The sequence below is a fragment of the Hetaerina americana genome, unplaced genomic scaffold, assembly GCF_022747635.1.
Source record: "Hetaerina americana unplaced genomic scaffold, ioHetAmer1.1.p SCAF_2, whole genome shotgun sequence".
Taxonomy (NCBI): domain Eukaryota; kingdom Metazoa; phylum Arthropoda; class Insecta; order Odonata; family Calopterygidae; genus Hetaerina; species Hetaerina americana.
In genome coordinates this window covers 5,719,329-5,739,328 of record NW_027286763.1, presented here as the reverse complement: position 1 = coordinate 5,739,328, position 20,000 = coordinate 5,719,329, and the positions used below count along the sequence as shown (strand labels likewise).

Sequence of the window (20,000 nt, the reverse complement as noted above, 5' to 3'; positions counted from 1 at the left end):
ATCGATATTACAAAAGAAAAATTAGCGACTGAATAAAAAACGCTTTTGAAGGGCTACCGATGCTACTTCAAGTACCTCATCATACCTGAGGGAAACCTTTTAAGTATGAGAAATTGGATAGTGACATGAATATACATTTATAATCATCTTTTATATCACCTTTATGTCCTTGTCCAGGGACTATTTATATTTGCTGTCTCATCATAATCTGGGATCAAATAGGGCACTGCGAAATTGAAAAGTCTCGTACCGCCAACCTTTCTCTCGGGTTTATAGTGGGCAAAACTTATAGCTCATAAGATATGATTTTTCACATAAAATCGAAAGGGATTCGTTCGGCAGGCAAGGCGAATTTAAACGGGCACCGAAAGCGCTGTATACGCGCCCAATGAAGCATAAGAGGTTGAAATACCCACAACGAGGCTCAAGTATTCCGTTGAGCTCAATGAGCAGGGTTGGGAGTGAGTGGGAGGAAGGAGGATCAACGAGGAAGACGTGGGAGGAGAGTAGGGGAGGGAGAGGGTTTTGAAACCCCCTGTGAAGCGGCGTGCCATTATCTCAGCCCTCGAACTCCTGCCATCCCCATTCCCCTACGTCCCTCCCTTCCCCGGCGTTCATCCGCAACCAGGCCCCTCTCCCTCCCTCCTTCCCTCCCGCCCCCTTCCCTCCCCCCGACTCCTTAGCCTCTCTCTCAATGCAAACTACACGGCTTACCCACTAAGTGTCTCCCGACGCAATCTCTTCCTTCACCCTCTGCTCTGAGAACACTTCCATAACCCAAAACCAATCCCACTCGAGTCGTTTTTATTCGGATACCTCGGCCTATTGTTTCAGCCGATCCTCCTCAACCACTTTAACCGACCGAGTCGCTTCTCGGCTTTCGAAGAAGTATTGCACGCCATTTTTCATCCGCCGTATCGGCTGAGGACCTTTACTCACGATTTTTTCCTTGTCACGTAAGTTTTAGCCATCCAAAAAGTGTTACAGGGTGTATATATTCAACAAAACGTTTGATTATAGATTTCCGCAATTTCATATAAAATATGAAGCTCTTATTTGTGAAATTCCAATAAGAAAGACGCCGTAAAGTCTGAAGAAAGTAAATAAACAATATGTTAACGCTTGTTTTAGTATCACAAAATTCTATGAATGAGTTCATATGAAACACGCTTCATATTTCGTTTGATCAAAAGTTTTTTGATTAAAAAAGCGTATCGTTTATGCATCATACGGATTGATTTATCTAAATTATATTTAATATTTAGAGAGGATACAGAATATTTATTGGATGCATACGTCAAAGGCTAAAAAAATAAACTTAAATTATTCGGTAATTTTCACAAATTCAAAGACTGCAAATATAGTCAATTAATTATAAATTGCATATATGTTTCGGTCACCATCGCTTTCACCTAACAAGACATGTAATTCTTCTCGCAAATAATATAAAGTAGTTTTATTTTTGTATGAATAAGTTTACTTCCGATTCCTCGATTTACCTCCCCCTAGCACTCCACATCTAAAACACGTATGCATGCGTAATATTCACTTCAAAATTAAAACGCTCAAATGTTCAACCCACTTGACCGGCTGACAACTCCAGCGGTCAAAGCTCATTGAACATAGTTGCACCAGCGTTAATTAACGCTGTCGAAGACCTAATGCACTCAATTCTCTGATTACAAATTGGAAATTCTACATAACAATTATCAGTTCCAAACAGTGCTTGAAATTAATTAAAACCCTCAATAAGTCATGAGAAATTATTATTTTTAGACATTCTTTGGATTATAAATTAAAATTGTGCTTGCATATTTTACATTTGCATGCCGCTATGTGGGTGAGCAATATTCCCGTAATCAAAATTTGATCGACGCCATTAAGAAAACTCGTGGTTTATATTTCTCATTAACAATTCAATGGCTAATCCAAATTTTTTCTCGAAAAAATAAGTCAATGTTGGAGTTTATTCTTTTCTCGGTTCGCGTGGTAGCTCAGAATTTGGAGACGCCAGCCATAGAGGGGACCGTGTTCAATCAGGGTAATAGCGCCAACCTCTGTCAACCAGAGTAATTTCCTGGATGCAAATTCTCCTCGCGAAAACGCAGGCGCCACGTGGTAGAGCGTGAATCCCACAGGCCATGGAGATTAACCTCTCACCTAAAAAAGGATAGTTATAAAGGATAGATATAAAGGAAACCTCAACAGTTTTTTCATTATGATGTTTCCCTGTTTTTTCAATGCAAAAATGCAACATTTGTTATGCCAATGCCTGAATTAGTACCTCTAATGATTAAAAATGCAATATTACCGATTATTAAACCAATGACACCATTACTACTCTCACGGGGTTATTATTGCGGTAAAGAATTACCTGCACTACGCCTTATAATATTAATTATTCAAGGCAAACTACCGGTTAAGGTAGGGTTTGGGTGGACACAAGCACCAAATCTTGTCTCTTCGTACAAAACTCAACCAACCGTCCTCATCTTCAAAAAGCCACTCTTCATCTCCGTATACGTCCTTCCTCCCTTCTCCCCGTCCAACATCCCTATTAATTTCCTGACCTTTCCTCGTTTGCCTAATATTTTTCCCTCTATCACAGTCTTCAGCATCCCACTGACAATCAATACGCCCTTCATCCATTTTTCCTGCCTCCTTATGATGTCTCCCACCAATCCCCTCTCCTCGCCCACCATACCCAGCACTTCCTCATTCGATTTTATTTCGGTCCTCTTCATCTTCTCCATTCTTCTCCACACCCACATTTCAAAATCCTCCAATCTACGCCTACGATCCCGCTTCAACGGCCATATTTCCACGCCGTACATAACTACGCTTCATATCAAAATTTAAAAGTGCCTTTTCTTAACATGCTTACTCAACATCCCGGTCATCAACTCCATCCTCCTCGTGAAAGCCTCCATTCATAGCGCAATTCTTCTCCTTACTTCCTTACTGCTTTGACCATTTTGGTTTAAAAAACTTCTGAGATACGTAAACTGTTCTACCTGCCCTAATTATTGTGCTTCTATTTTAATGCTAACCTTAGCCTTTCTGTTTCTGGAAAATCGCATAACCCTTGTTTTATTGGCATTGATTATCATCCCATATCTATCGCACTGAGTTTCCAATTCACTCAACAATGCTTGTAACCCTTTGGCTGACTGACCTACTATAGCTTGATCATTAGCGAGCCTATCTGATATTACGAATCCCCTTCCAACTCTCATTCCTACCTCCAGTCCTTCCCATGCCTTTTTAATAATTTCCTCCACACACGTTGAATCGCAACGGTGATAATGGGCAACCCTGCCGTACACCTCTTCCTAACACTGCCCAACCGGACTCCCCGTTCCCCACTCGCACCTGAGCAGTCTGAGATATGCACAGGTTGCGGATCAGCCTCTTGTCCCTCCAACCCACTCCAATTTTATGTGATATTTATGTGATATTCTCATGAGCTTTTCCCAACTCGCCTTTTCGGAATCTACGAAACAGGCAAATACCTCCTGGTTGTGTTCTATACTCCTCTCGATTAATAATCTCATTACTGCAATGGCATCACGCGTACCTCTCCCCTTCCTAAACCCAAACTGCTCATCCCCTAAGTAATCATTTGCCCTACTCTCTATCCTTTTATTTATGATCCTGGGAACAAATTTACCTTCGTGGGATATCAAAATTATTGTCATGTAGTCCTCACTTGATCTAGCTTTTGCCTTTCTCGGAATAGGGAATAACAATGGTCTCACAAAGTCTTCAGGTCAGGTTTATTTCTCTTTAATACCGCGAATTAGATCATGAAGACTCTTCTTTCCACTTGTACCCAGAAATTTAAGTAGGAGGGCTGTCAAGATATGAACTAATGTTTCTGGCTAGCGAGGTGGTGGGTATGGCTAGAAGAGCGACCATCTTGGTGTGCCAAACCGTCCCTAATCTCAGTACGTATCCTGCTGTGGTAGCATAAAGAGTGTGGATTTTCTATTTTGCTCATTGAAAACTGTTAAAATGATTGCTGCCTTAGGAAATCTCGCCAGTTTTCAGCTCGTAATTCCGCATTGACACAAATATGAAATATAAATTATTACGCACGTGATATTAAATATTGCATCGCTAATGCTATACAGAATATGAATTACTGATTATAATTCAAAATTCACACTAAATTTGAAACTTATCCCTTGACATTGTACATTTCTAGTCTCATGTAGTGCTTATAGTTTCGATTGTGTTTGGGGTTAAAAAACGTGGTTTATATAGTGGAAACACTGATGTGGCAGCATGATTGAGCGCATTATATGAAAACGTCTCTCTTTTCTACATACTAAGCCTGTGAGAAGAATGTTGCTAACGAATTGGAGTGCAGTTTTCCATCCGTACACCGATGAACTACGGCATATTACAAAAGCGTATATTTCCAGTAACGCAGGCCTTTAAAAACTTTGGTCGCTCTAGTTCTTCAAAAATTCCCCAATTTCGCTATATATAAATGCCTGGCGTGCCCTTTTATGGAATTTATTCCCTGCAAAAGGAACCCTTATTTAGCCTTCACTAGAATGCCTTGAGCTCAAATCTTCTTACAAATCTGCACGCTTACGAATGAAAATCCGTGATGGCGTAAATGCACGCCCACAACCGAAAATACACAGCATAGAAGCGAATACTCCTAAGAGGATTCATAGGAGCATGAGTTGAGGTTTGCTGAAAATAATACCGGTAATACGTTTGAAAGGGATAAGAGAAACCCCCTCACAAAATGATAGCTCCGGGGCACGAGTTCCCATCCTTTCGATGTTTGAACCAATGCAATGTGGTGCCTTGCGCTTCGACTGATGATTTTGAATATTTATGAGGAACGCACTTCTCCCATAGCGACACTATATTCCTCCATCGAGACAGATTTTTCCGCTTCAGGAAACTCCTCATAACATGATATTTGTTTTAAAAATGTCTCTGCCAATCCTCGCCTTCCTAATCCCCCAATTCACTCCCCATCCTTCGATTCGCTCCTGAATTTTCTTCTTCCCTTTTTTTCTTTTTCCTCCCCGCAACTTCCATTTTCAGCGCAGTCGCCTCGCCCCAAGCCACATACCCCTTCCACCCCCGCCGCCTCCCGCCCGCCCCCCCCAGAACCAACCTTGCCGTTCAGCCAAGCACTTCACACTGCCGTGAAACTCAAACAGCGAAACTTCTCCCGGGTTTTATTTTTCCGATTCCCACATCGCCAAAAAGCATTCCTTTCCCGCAAATATGTATCCCCCACTCTCCCCTCCCGACCCGCAACCCCTTTCCCCGTCTCTTACCCCGCTCCTCTTGTCCTCCCGCCAAATCCCCACCCCCTCTGTACCCCCCTGCGCACTAGCCCATGCAATGTCGCTCCCTCGCTCTCCTCTCGGCCATTCCACCTCCTCCTCCCGATATCTCCACCTATTTCAACAGCTCCGACATCTTTCGCCCTTCCTACCCTATCTGGATAATAACTTCGCAGCGCTATGACTGCCCTGAATTTAGAACAACTACTAATACGGTTGAGCAAGTCTTTTAAAATATGCATTTGTGTGAAGCACGGACGAAGACGGCATATTAACATTCTTATTACAACAAACCGATGAGTATTTGCGTCTTATGTGCATGCAGTTACTATAAATATTTGGGTGATCAAAATGAGTTTAGAAGGCAATTGTAGAGTGTAAAACATGTTATTCATGTACTATGCAAATAAAAGTATATGAATGAAATGTGTTTTAATGTACCTTATAGTTTTGAGTGAGGCATGCTTCCGATGGATTTCCACGATTCAATTACAGTTTTAGCTTACACAGTATATGTAGGCAGCACATGTAAGCTCTAGGATAAAAAAAAAAAAAATTTATTAATCATTAGTTTAGATATATTGCAACTTCCGGGTGGAATTTCGTCCATTGTGAATTTTGTGAATTGAATTCAACTTCTATTTTATTCTCCTAACTTCTCTCTTTGGGTTTAAGCGTTCATCATACATTTTTGGTTCTTTCTTCTTAGAGTTGTGATTCGTAAAATACTGTTGTATCACTGCACTACGACTTAAAGAGCATTTTCAATATATTTGAATAATTTTAATCAGTAAAGAACAAAATCAACATTATCGCATGAAAAAAGTGCTATGGTATTTCAAAAAGTATACTTTGACTGCCGATATCGTCTTTTAAAAAAGTAATTCCAAAAATAAAGTTGGAATTATACACTTACTTATATTTTATAATTCTGATGAAATTATTCAACGAAATGAAAGGTTTCATAAGCGCAGGAGATGATTTTATTTTCACTTGATATCTATATAATTAAAAGTTATGTTTTTCTTATAAGATAACAGAAAAGGGTAGTCTCATTTTCCTTATTTCAACTACACTTGATGTCTTATGAAAGGAAGGCTTAAGTTATCACAAAATTAAAGGGCACAGTCTGGAGGCAATCCAGAAGTGCCAATGAGCTCTCTTCCTACTGAGCTAACCCTCTCGGGGGAAGTTTTTGTATAATTAACTCGTTCTCGTATTATCATTAAATCTTTATTAATTAGTTGTATTCAAAATATTCTAAAATTGTAGCCGTAAATATTTTCATCAATATTTAAAGTAAATTAAATATAATGACCTCCTCGTGTGTGACGCAATAGTTGAGACACGTCAGAAGGCACACATGCAGCCAAGGACCGGCACGTAAATGCCAAACATTGGATTCGTTGTTGGTTAATAGAAATCTATTCACCTAATTTTCAACCTATCACAATGTGAAGTGAATTTTTTTTAAATGTCCTTATTTATATAGGACATCCATACCCAAAAATGTTTGTTCTGCGGGTGGATTTCACCCCAAAATCACGCATGATTTTCTTCTAGCTACGGATATCACCGTCTCCGCCCGTCACAGATGTTCCAAACGTGTCTTCTGAGTTGTAGAACACCAAAAATAAGTTATGATAATTCAGCGCGGGCCAAGAGAGGATGACAACCTCAACATGTTCTATTTTATCAAAAGTAATTATGCTAATCTTCAAGGGAATAGAATAAAAGTTGGGAAGTTAAAAATCCCTTCATAGGGTTGTGAATTTACTAGAAAGCGTTACCACTTTTTTACACCTGCCTAGGATCCGAAAATCGTTGCAAACATGGGGAGAAAAAAATCTACGTGTGCCCAGCTGAAATCTTCCCATAGGCAGAACGCTATTTGAATTATTGGAAATTATCTCCCTATTGTCTCGTGGATAAACATTGATTTATTATTATATTGAAATATACAATAAAATTGATTTATTATGTACAAGTCTGCATGAACTAAATTGGAACCCACCACTGCTTAATGTGGTATTGAATAACACTAAACTACTCGTAGTAGTTAAACTGAATTCAATGCATTTAATTTCCAACTGAATAATAATATGGCATTTAAAGTTATATAAAAAGTTGATTGAGAGTTTTAAAAATGATATAAATAGTAATTGCCTTCAATAAGGCAATGATCACATCATTATGGCTGGATATATAATTATTCATAATTATTATTTACGTTTATTTTTTTAAATTCCATTCAAAGAGTCTTGAACCTTAATTATATTAGACTTGACTAATGAATAAGCTGATTAGACGCTACAAAAGGCCGAGCAAAAGATTTCCGTGGGAAGGGAAATACTCGCTCTGCGAAAACGAAGTCTAATATTACGGCTCACCAATTAAAACTTCACTTTGAGGGATATTATTCAGTGTCCAATCTCGAAATATATATTCATGCCGGTTGTGGCCAGGTACGGCCATATACTCCTTTCGAAAAAAGGGGAGAATTACTGACTTGCGACTAAGTAATTAAGCAAACTATCTATCCAAGAGGCAAGTAAAGCACCTAGCTGAACGTCAATTAGCCAGTAAACGCACCGTGCACTCGATCGACGGGAATAAAAAGTCCTCGCCGTTCCTAATATTGGCCGCCACCACCAGTCGCTCCGCGTCTCATTCATTTTTTTTGTCCCTACTCGACAAAGGCATCACAAAGCATTCCGTGTACGAAGAGGGGAGGGCACTTGACTCACACGCACACGGAACTACACGCGCACACAATCACACAAGATTCTCGGAATCCTGCTTCGGAAGGGCGGGGGGGGGTGGAAGGCACGACGGGTCACGTACATCGGAGAGAGGGCCGGAATGGAGGAAATGGTAGGGGAGGGCCGTCTGCACGCTTCTTCTTTGCCCATCAGCCCCTCTTTCCATTACACGCAAGTCACATTCCTGCCCCCCCCCTCCAACGACAACACCCACACTGGAACCTCCTCCGCCCCACTCCTCCCCGAAATAGCCGGCGGCTCTTCCCTCTCCTAAGTACCCGAGGCTGCTTCCTCCTCGCGGAGGTACCGAGGGGAGGCCATCTCCAGGAGCTACTCGCCTCCCGATAAAGAAAGTCCAGGAGGGAAAAAATGGAGTGCATTGAAAAGGATCGGGTGGGAGCGTGAGTGAGATGGGACCGGCTCTCTTCAAACCGCATCGCCGCGTTTTGCGCACTGGGTCGTCGTCCATTTCGATCGGATGGCTTTGCCTTTTTGATGGGTCCTCGGCATTAGGGATCGATTTGGAGTCCCTTTCGGCAAAGCTGCAGCCCTCCCAACCCTTCCCCCCCTCCGCCTCCGGGCCCCATTCCACAAATATATAAAGATATCCTTCCTCCCTCCCCCCCAGCCTCCCCAACGGGAGCATTTCCCCCTCACCATTCCCCCCTGCCCGCCATTTTCTTCCGCCCACGGCAGTTGCAACGGCTGGGAACGGCCGAACAGCTTAGGCAGCCAATAATCTGCCTGGTCGTGGAAGTGGTGGGGGGATGGCGGGCCGGGGGCGGAGGGAGGCGGAGGGTGCGTGGGATGAGGGCATAGCAAGGAGTGCCCTCCGTTTTCCGGAGTGGGACGTTGTACGTATGCCATCGGGCAGTTGGAAAAAAACATGGCCTTCGGCTTTGCTGCCCCGGAGTGTCGAGCCTGTTTCTTCAGGACATTTCTTTAGCCCCCGACCTCAAACTTTTAACAGCTTTTCTTCATAATCAAGAATGTACGAACACAATGAGTATGAGTATTATAAACAATTATGAGACAAGAGTTTCTGGCCTCCGGGTCTTCTCTTTGAAGAAAGGAGTCGATATTTTGTCCCATCCTACAGGTATTCAAGGGAGTCTAGTCTCGGATGACATTTCAACAAAGCTGTAAACTTCCAATCTCGCTGGTTGACCACAAATGATGCCAATGTCGAAGGCTAGCGGATAAATTCAGGTGAAATGCACATGATTTCACAAATACGGACTAAAAAATGCAGAACAAAATTTCAAATAATTAGTTGAATACGTAATTTGAGGGATATTTGAGGCCGATACTTTGTGGACATCCATTTGCAGAGCACGAAGAAATAATCAAAGACTTCGCTTTTCTACGCAGACGCTAAGGATTTGAGTCTTTCTTCGTGCCTTATGAATACGTAATATTACCGTGCGTATACTTTTTAGGGCAAATGAAATCATAGTGCATGCAATCATTAATTTAATATAAGCTCTGGTAAGAGCAAATATTCTGCATACATTCACTTTACTCACTCAACCATTGCCGTCTATATCATCAGGGAAAACTGATTGGGAATTAGCATCTCCAGTGATCGACATGATTACATTGACGTGTGATATGCATTCTTATTGTGACAACTTTCTTAATGCTTTTAACTAATAAAAGCTCTTGTTAAAGTGTTTTCTGAAGCATACTCAAATATTGATTGAAAGTGAGTTATCTTGATTAGATATCAATGCGATTTGAAGCGATTAGAACTGAATTTAGCATGCGGGACTAAATTATATCGATTCAAAATGGGCATTGAGATACCTGAATAAATAACACTAAAACGCCCGAAAAGATAAAAATTACCACTTACTTTTATCTTTTAAGTGTTATTTGCATCAGACTAATCTTTATTAAACTAAACTAAGGGTGAGATTTAGTTTCATAAGGTTAATAATTTCTTAATAAAAACGCATATATCAAGATTAAAAAAGCCCAAATATACTCAATTGATTCCTATTCATTTTATTAATAACTTATTAAACTTTTCTATATTTTCCTTAGTGAAGTATTATGCTTTTGCTACTAATTTAAATTTGTTACGCTGAATTAACATCTGCACAGAAATTCTATATCGAAGAAAATGTAGCTAGATGCCATTGAAATATTTACAAGCAGATATTAAAGAGAGATATTTTTTTTTGAAATTCATTTGCAGAAATCTGCACCCGCCATATTGAAAATGTATTCGTGCATATATAGCTCAGAGAAGGTATTTCTAATCACGACTCTACATTTACTTTTCATGAAAACAGAAAACATGATTTTTGGAAATAATGTAGTTCGTCTTAAAATATTACCAGTACATTTGCTTTCCTTGAAGTCAAAATGTATGCATTATGTCATTACAGGGAAGTTGAAAAAACGACAGGGAAGTGTAATGAAAGGAGCAAACGATAAATATATTTAAATAGCGGGTGGCTGACGGCCACAGGTGCAAACCCTGGAACGGGCATGTGTGTTATAAAAATGCGAGCGGATGGAGCCTCTCTCGACGTTTGCTGAAGAGTAATCGGGCTATTAACAAGCGGGCTCACGAACCACAAATGCTTTCATAAAAGCCTAAAATGTGAATTGCCTTCTCTGACACGGAGAAAAATAAACTGAGAGCGGTAATCCCTGCCAAGTATTGAAATCATAATACTCCTGAAAAAGGCTTTCCTGGTCACCTACAAGAGTAGAGGAGGTAAATAGTGAAATAATAATAGCATGATATTGATTCAACATCTCCGAAATGGGAAATTTTATTTAATTAATTAATGATATTCAAATTTCACTTAATACGCACACATCGTATCTACGTAAATGAGATGGCATTGCATCGCTTCTGTAAGTAAAACAAGTTTTAATTGGGCCCATATTAGAAAGGAAGACTCCTAAAAAATTGCGTGAAGTGCTAGAACGATTGTGTCGAAGGTAAGCAGCAATGAAGATTCAACAAGCTCCCTGAATCAAAAGTCAAGTTACAAATATTAAGACTCAACCAAATGCCAATGTTGTAAAAGTTGGAATTACACTAAAGTTTCCTTTGAAATTAAATTTCGAGAATAAGCTTGTTAATAATTGTTAAATCATTCTTCATCGGTAACACAATCAAATAATAATCCGTGGACAAGTAAACTTCGTCTATAGTTTAGTGACATACGAGGGTCATCCGGAAAGTAGTACCCGTTCGTGAAATAAAGACACACAAGTAAATATTAACAAACATAAAAAATTTTATTTGAAAGAGGATACTTTAAACTACTTCTCAACATAATCTCCAAGCAAATTAAGGCATTTGTCATAACGTGTGGCAAGTTTCTGTATTCCTGCTGCATAGTCCTTCGCCGCCAGCTCATTGAGATACGCGAGGGACCCATCTTGCACAAATTTTTGCATAATGCAGATGGTGTTTAACAATTTCATGAACAATTGTTCGAGAAACATTGGGAAAATGCTCACAGATGTCATCAATTGTGACGCGCCGATCGTTCCTCACGAATTCGTCAACTGAGCTCACCAGTTGGTCTGTAATGACAGACGGTCTCTCCGAACGCTCATCGTCGTGTGTGTTCCCCCTCCCCATGTTGAAGTTGCGACACCACCGCCGAACAGACGACTCGTCCATTACATTGTCTCCATACACCTCCTTTAATTGGCGATGAATATCACATGGGCGAACGTTTCTTGCATTGAGGAATTTAATCACTGCCCTCACTTCACAACTGGCGGCGTTCTCAATTTTTTTAAACATTGTAAACAATCACAGAAACAACACAGGCAATGCTAGCGTCACGCAACTTGGCTCAGAGAAGGCAGACAAGCCACTGAAGCTATCTGACCTCGTCCAGCGGCTACTCGCGTCGTCAGCACTTCATGCGGCACGAACGGGTACTACTTTCCGGATGACCCTCGTAAATATTTCATTAGGCGATATGCTGTGATTTTCTACGAAATATTAAAATTGAAACAACTGTATACCACATTTAAGTGATTATGAAACATTAAAGTTAATATTCCTGGATTAAATACTTTACATTTCAAACAAAATTGAGAAAATAAGCATTACACATGCATAGTATAATCAAAGAATTTTCCTCTATATTTTAAGGGAATGTAGTAACTTGTTTGACCGTGGTTTCTTTGAAAACTATTGATTTTGCATAGAAGAAGAACGGAATTCAGAACAATTTAGAATTCATCTATTCAAATGAAGTACATAGCCATAGTGGCATTATTATTTTTATAAATGTGTCTCTTTGAATATTTACATCAAGCATTGGGGGTGTATTAAGAACTTAAGATGAAAAAGCTAAAGAAATTCACGCCGAAATCAGCAATAGTTAACTCTTATTATATAAGTGCCCAAAATGTAACTGTATTACTATCATGGTTGTTAATGTCCTACATGTGTTTCATCTTGCTTGTGTAATTACCGATTGACACATGGAAGAGATTTTGATTTGGTACACACCCCTCCCTCAGCCTCAACATCTTCACTATGGAAACAGGAGCGGACATTAATCAAAAAGGGATTTATGCTTAGCAAAGATCTTGACCTCCAATTGCTTCTGAATTAGCAATTAACACAGTTCTTGGAACCGAGTTCACTGGAGCGGAATTTATTTACAAATTATAAAGACAGTACTGGTTCGTGAACGAGGTAATAAAGACAATTTGAGCGCGGAAACCCAACGCGTCATCACCGGTGCGAGAATATCTTTTCTTGCTGGCTTTCGGGGTAGCAGATGGCGATGGGGGGGGGAGGAAGGAAGGGGGAGGAGGGCGAGAAGGAAGAGGGGGAGACGGAGGACAAGAAGGTGCGGCGAAGGCGGGAGATCTCGGGACGGGAGCGGACGCGGCAAAGGAGTGTTACTTACGGCCGGGGAGGCAGAAGCGTGGAGAGGAGCAATGGGTGTATTCGGGGGTGGGTGCGAGGAGGGTTAGATTGGCGGCATTGGGAAGAGGTGGCGCTGGGTGACTTGAGCAGAAACGAGGGGCGGCGAAGGGGCAGGGGACGGGGACTCTGCCGGGCAAAGATTGGATTTTCCTCAGCCTTCATCTCTCCACTGCAATAAGGAATTCGGAGAAGATACGCTCTCTCATACACGATTTTATATCCTTCCATCTCACTCGTCCCTGCCACCGTTATCCCCCGGATGCCATCGGGAACAGCATCCGACAGTGAAAAAAAATCCGAACAAGAAACGATTCTCTCGAGCCATCACGTGTTTCTAATTGTGTTTGTACATTGTTTTTGCTTTCAAGAAAAAGAGCGGAATCTATTTCTCCATCTCGATTCGATTTTAATGATGGATCGCTGAAGCAGCAATGGAGGCAAATTCGATTGTGCTGGCGAATAATTGACCCCTTTCAATTTTAAAACCAATCTCGGGTCATTGATTAGTCTTAAGATGATAAATTTTAAATTTTTCTTTGAAAAAAATACTTGTCATGAAGATTCTCTTCGTCTCGTCATATTTAATGGAATCGGATACCAGTTCATTACGCTGTGGCTGAATGCATTGGTAAAAAATTCAACGATTGACCTAAATTACCTGAGTACATGGATAATTCTTTATTGTTTAATGTCAATGATATTTCTTTCGAGGGATCATAATTGACATATACATTACCGAGCTAATTATTTATCACGAATAAAAGGTTAATAAGCGCATAAAGAATTACTTAGGGGACCATTTTCAATTTTCATCAATATTTTATTTGAATTATTTTTTCTCTGCCATGATGAATAAACTGATGGCTCACTGGAATGATATTTAACTAGGCATTCGTACGGCATTGTTTGTATTGCATATATGACAATCCTTAACGTAATCTGAGTGTTTCTCATCTTTTGACACAAGTACCTCAGGTTTGCAGCACTTCAATGGTTTCGAGAGGTTCCGCACCTTCATCCTGTAAGTCGTTACAGACGGAACATTACGGAGGAAATCAAAATGCTCGAGTGAAAAAAATAACAAAAATGAAGTATCGTTCCATTCCAAGAACTTCATATCCCCTTGGTAACATGTGATCTCAGAATAAACTGTTCGGTAATGTCGTTTTAAAGGTTTTCTATTTTGCCAAGATAATTTCCAAAGTATTCGTACCCTCGCAAACGTAACGTATTTTTCCAGATAACTTTTGCCGCAACTTTTAACTTATGAGGAATAAATTTCAATGTGATACTGTATTATATATGTACGAATCGGAATAATATTACATGAGAGGCGATATTCAGTCACTAAAATCAAATACCCCGCCATCGTAAGGACTTAAGTTTCTGCCATAATTTTGCGATTAGATTGCTATTCTATGCATATCTACGACTAGATATATTACATCGCACTATTCTAGTGTAAGCAATGAAGTTTTGGAACGACTGCCAGTCATGTAAACTTATAAGGAAACGCATAGATATCGTATAGTTATAGATTATTTCCAGTTTTATTCGACACCTACGATGACTATGAGAAAGCTTGATATAGCAGCAAAGCAGCTAAAATGAGACTACTGGCGAATATCATTCGTATATATACCATGCTTCTTCATAGCAAAATCAGTTTCAGCACCTTCAGGAAGGTTATATCGTGGTATTGAGTGAAATTACTACCACTAATAATGTGCCGTCCAATTACCCGTTATGAATACAAATTAATTTAATAAATTTATGTAACATGTCAGTCAATGTTATATAAATTGTGAATAGTTAACGGTGATGTAATTTCCTGCAAACCAACAGGAGATTTCAACTACGGTAATTAATCTTGCAACTTGCACAGCATAATGTCGTTACATTCCATAAATGAATAACCCCAATTTAGACTACAACAACCTAGGACAGTTGAAAGTTTATTTTGGTGGTTATTTTATACGGACGCTCTATATTTTCCAAGAGTTTCTGGTAACACATGAAAATTGGCTTTTTGAATATAACATTTGATGTCAGTGATTTTTTCATCAGCACACAGTGGCCAAATGCGATTTATATTTCAAATTTTTCATTGAAAATTCTTTGCCTTCCCTTTATAAAGTTTCTCAATGTTTATTTTCACCACTGATATCACCCCTTCCGAACATATTGTCCCCAAAATATCTATGAAAACATCTTCTACGGATTTAAATTGTTTGCCTTCCAACTTTATAGTAGACATCCATCAAGACCATTAATGCCTCCGTTGACTTTTAAACGTGCAGTGACTTTATTTGGGCACGTTATCCAACTATCCAGGGCTTTTTTTTATAACTATTCTTATGGGATAAACTTAATATTATCCTTAGCTTATTTTTACATCGACCATTCCCTTATTTCCTTTTTGCGTCGAATTAATGACTACGGCGGAGCTATGACGAAAAAATTTCGGCTCCTGTGAGCAAAACAATTATGTACTCTTTTTTCATGCCGTTAGGTCCCCATTAGTTTCGTTCCCTCTCTCTCTCTCTCCCATCTTCCTCTGCGAATGGCTTGCATTTCGCTCCATCCATCATACATCACACAACCCGCTTGTTCTTGCCTCTTTCTTCACTTTCCCGTCGCAGTCATTTTACTGCGCAAACGCTCGGCTTCCCTTCACACCCCTTCACCCCCGCCCCTCCCTCCGTGCTATTTCCCAATTTCAAGGCTTTGTGGTATCCTCCTTACATCAGACCATCATTTTCCCCTTTTTTTACAACTTACTGCCACTCATTCTTCTCTACGACAAAGTTAATACGTCCCCAACCATTTTAACTCGGCCTAAGCCCAACTGCCACTACACATATGCGTTACGTTGCGACTTCGCTAATCTATAGTTACTGATCGCAGCATTGTAATTTCCCTTTAATGTGAAGGGAAGTACCCCCTTAAAGTTGATAGTTTGGATAGATAGGTTTCAGAAATTCAGTATGAATAATTCCATCATGGCAAGCCAAACATTTGATTGAACCACTCTTACTCCACGTCAAGACTCGCGTTTAACTTCATCAAACTATTCCGAAAAGTTTACTATGCTTAGTCTTATCATTTGATATTCTACCACTTAAGGTACGTTAAAGATAAACTCAACACCCCTACACTTCTTAGCCTCGTCTGACAAGACACAAACCGATATCCCACCGTTCCGCATACATTCTGACTAATAATGTTCCATTTCATTTAGCCTCCTTGTCCTATATTAGTGGCCAATGAATATCGAATGTAAAAAAAAGAGCATCTATAATTAGCCCTATAATAATCACCAATCATCTAATTTTCACTTTTTTTCAGTCATCGGATGGTACAACATACCCTATTAATAGGTTCATTTCTCTTTTAATTATCCATCTCCGAGTAGTAGTAGTTTTGAGGGGAGGCGACCGACAGCTAAGTTCATTTGCGCCATAGGGGAAGGACAGGAAAGGATGAAGGGTGGAGAGAAACCCGGCGTCGGCATTAGCCTAATCTTTACGAAAGGCGCCAAGGGGTCCACAGCTTAACGTCCCATCCGACGGACGGCGTACTCACTCAAAGTGCCCTCCGCAAAGCACCTCAAGTAGGGATCGAGATACCTCTGAAAAATATTCAACACCGCCGGGATTTGAACCCTCGCCCTCAGGGTGGGAAGCCAGTACGTTAGCCCCCGCACCTCCATCTCCGAGTAGCGAAACATTTGCATTGTTTATTGTTAACCATTCTACCATTTAATCAACTTCGAGTTTTAGAAGTTTTCAACTGATTTCAAATAGCCCACATCTATTGAGTCCCACCACAATTTCAGTTTATTTCATCTTCGTTGACGTTGTGATCCAAAATTCATCTATAAATTAGTTTCGGGTATGATGAGGTGGAACTCTTTCATAGTAACAGAGAGGAAAACTCTCGCGATTTTCCACTTATTAAAGATTTATTTTTGACTAGTTTAGATGCACTGCATAATTTTACTTGAAAATGATGCAGTATATTTTCAAGTCAAATGATGCAGCACATCGAAACAAGTCAAAATAAATCTTTATTGAGTGGAAAATTGCGAGAGTTTTCGTCTGTAAAAATTCATCCTGTACGGTAACAATAACTTTGGGGCATCTCATAATACGGATTGGGAATAGAAGAAATAACTTGGCAATCTTCTTGGAAAAAAATATAAAACTCCCCCAAAAGATTCCATTAAACACATTCACTTAACATAAATGACTCTGTTTTGGAATTTTAACCGTAATAAAATCAATGTTAGAACTCTATTCAAAGGAGAAATAAAAACATAAATAAACAGAAGAGTGATTTGATGAGGTGATTTCGCCACAATTTTTCTTCATAGTATCCCATCCCCCTCCGTTCTACTCGGTGCTCTTGAGTTAGATCGCCGTATCTACAGAGACAAGATGGCCCCGCGCAGCCGATCAGATAGGATATACTGATTCAACATCGCGCCATTGTGAGCGTTCGGTTTATGAATGCGCCCAGCATATTTTTAACCCTCGGATATTTACTATGGATTAATAACGAGGCCACTGGAAATGATCTTCACCGAACTAAAAAAATATGAACCACTTCAATTTAAAATAATACACGCTGTATTACCGGCATCTATAGGGAACTACGCCCAAAAAAAAGGTTCCTTTTTATAATTTCGGGTGTTAGGGCACCGGACATGCATGCAGAAATATAAGTTATTACATTCCCTTGATATGCTACCTAATATGAAGATACGCTCGGCCTATATTCATCATGAAATAATGGTTGCGTTGCATTAATTCATTGAATGTTTTTATTTAAGTTGATTTTATTTTTTCGGGCTCGTGGAGTCGATTCTATCACGAAAGAGGGATATGAGAGGGCAGAGCAAATAAATGAACCTACCTTTGAGCCTACCTGGCTCCCTAATTTTATACTGATGATCGAATCTACCAATAAAAGTCGGCGCCGCAGTAATTTCCTCTGTTTCGCAAGAACATTCAGTTGCCCTGTACCTTTCTACATGTGCCACCCTAAGTCTAGGCCTTCGAGAATCAAGAGGCTCCCGAAATGATTCCTCCAGCACACGCGTGACGATCTCTTCTCGTTGTCACTTGTAACTACCTGGAGGTTTTTCTCAGAAACTTATATACTAATCAAGTAATTCCTTAATCAACATTTTCTCAATTAGATCCTCGATAATTGCCGCGTATTATGAATCAGACCTAATTAAATCGTTAAAGCACCTCTCGCTTACTTTTTGCATCATGATTTCCTACATATCGTCTAATGAAGCACACATTTGTCGAGGCTGACGCCCATATTCCTATCTATCTCGTCAAATGTTTGATACAAGTTTGTATCATCCAAGAATTTGATTTCTTCTTATATGCTTGACTAAACCACATCTAACTTATAATTTCCTTTTTATTTATCTTTCCATCCAAAAAATTCCATGTTGTGTATTTATAACGTTTAACTTTAACCTCTATTCTTTGCATCACATCGATATCTGGTGTAAATCGTTAGAGTTATCGGAAATTTTACCGTTAATCTCGAGGTCGTCTGCTAACAATCTAAGCTTGTGGCTAACGTGGGGTTTCCTGGTGCTAATTAATTAGAAAGAAGACTGAGGGGGCCTATAAGTCTTCCCTGAGGCACTCGTTGAGTTATACCTGCCTCTAATGAACGTAACTCACCGACGACTATTTTTTGTTAAAAGTTAGATAAATATCCCATAATGTAAATGGTCACTTTCTGGTAATAATATTTTGCTTCAAATATTCTAATTTATTCCAAAATAATTCTCGAATATATTAATAAACTTAAAATTAAGTGCCTCACAACGCGTTAGTCGGTTGAAATATAGATATTCTTGCAGTGAATCCGACTATATACACATTAACAAAAGACTCTTTCACATTATCATTAAAATATTTTAGCTGTACGTTTCTATTATTCACTGAGTAATTTTATTTCAAAATGTGTTTTTCCATCCCTTTTAGCAGCAGCTAAAATTCTATTCTTAATGTTAACTTCTGAATTCAATGTGGCATTATTATATTAGTTTATACTTTAAAGACGCAATTCGATTCTTGACATGATGCGAGTACATTTTTATTCTATTTGTGGTGATGGACATTTTAATGAATGAATCGCAATTGTATTCGACGGCAAAACCAAATACGTACTGCACATCGAATTACAGAAAGAACACATTCGATAACTGGGATTCTTCAAGCATGGGGTTTGTCACTAGGCTAAAAGCGCAATTCGTAATATGGCGATGAATGCCTTCACTCACGAAGGCATTGAAGATCCTCGGATGCAGGAACGCAGTCCCGGTTTCTCGCGGGAAGCACGTGATGCCCTCCTCGTGGTCTTACATTTCCTCCAGCTTCGTGGGAAGAAAATCACGGCACTCCCTCCTCCACGAGACATCGGTTCCCCTCGCTGATCTGGGGTAATGTCCCTCGCCACTGGGAGTCCGAAGGTATTCCATCAATCGAGCGGCACAATTGCAAATTCTTCCTGGCGATTTAACCTCGCCCGAGGACTCACGTCCCTTCTCTCCCGAACGTGATCACCTCTCGGTTCTCTCGGACTGCGCACAACCGAACGCATATCTTTGTGTCCCCGGCACTCCCTCGGCCACGTGCTCAAGTCCAAGTCCCTACATACGGGTCGCCCGATGTGTTCCCGCCCCCGAGTGCCCTTCACCCTTATCCTCACACGCCCGCTCTCTTTCCCGCCTCACCCACTCAACCCTTCTCGTCCCGCGCCCTCACCACGGCCCTCCGCCCACTAACCAAAAAGGGCACTCACTCCCAAGCCCCCGGGAGCCCGACGGGATCCTCCTGTTTTTAATGGTGAGTTAAAAGTGTCACCTACAGGCCGCCGCTTGGAGTGGAGGAGTTCGGGTGGGCGCTAGTCGTCCATGGCGAGGAGAGTTCCGAGAGGGAGGGCGATGGGTGGGTGTCGTTT

At 40.3% G+C, this 20,000-nt stretch overlaps 1 protein-coding gene across 1 annotated transcript in view; it reads right to left on the bottom strand.

Moving 5' to 3' along the window:
• Positions 1–20,000, bottom strand: part of LOC139687893 (uncharacterized) — a 772,086-nt gene that overhangs the window by 243,426 nt on the left and 508,660 nt on the right. The window lies entirely within an intron of this gene.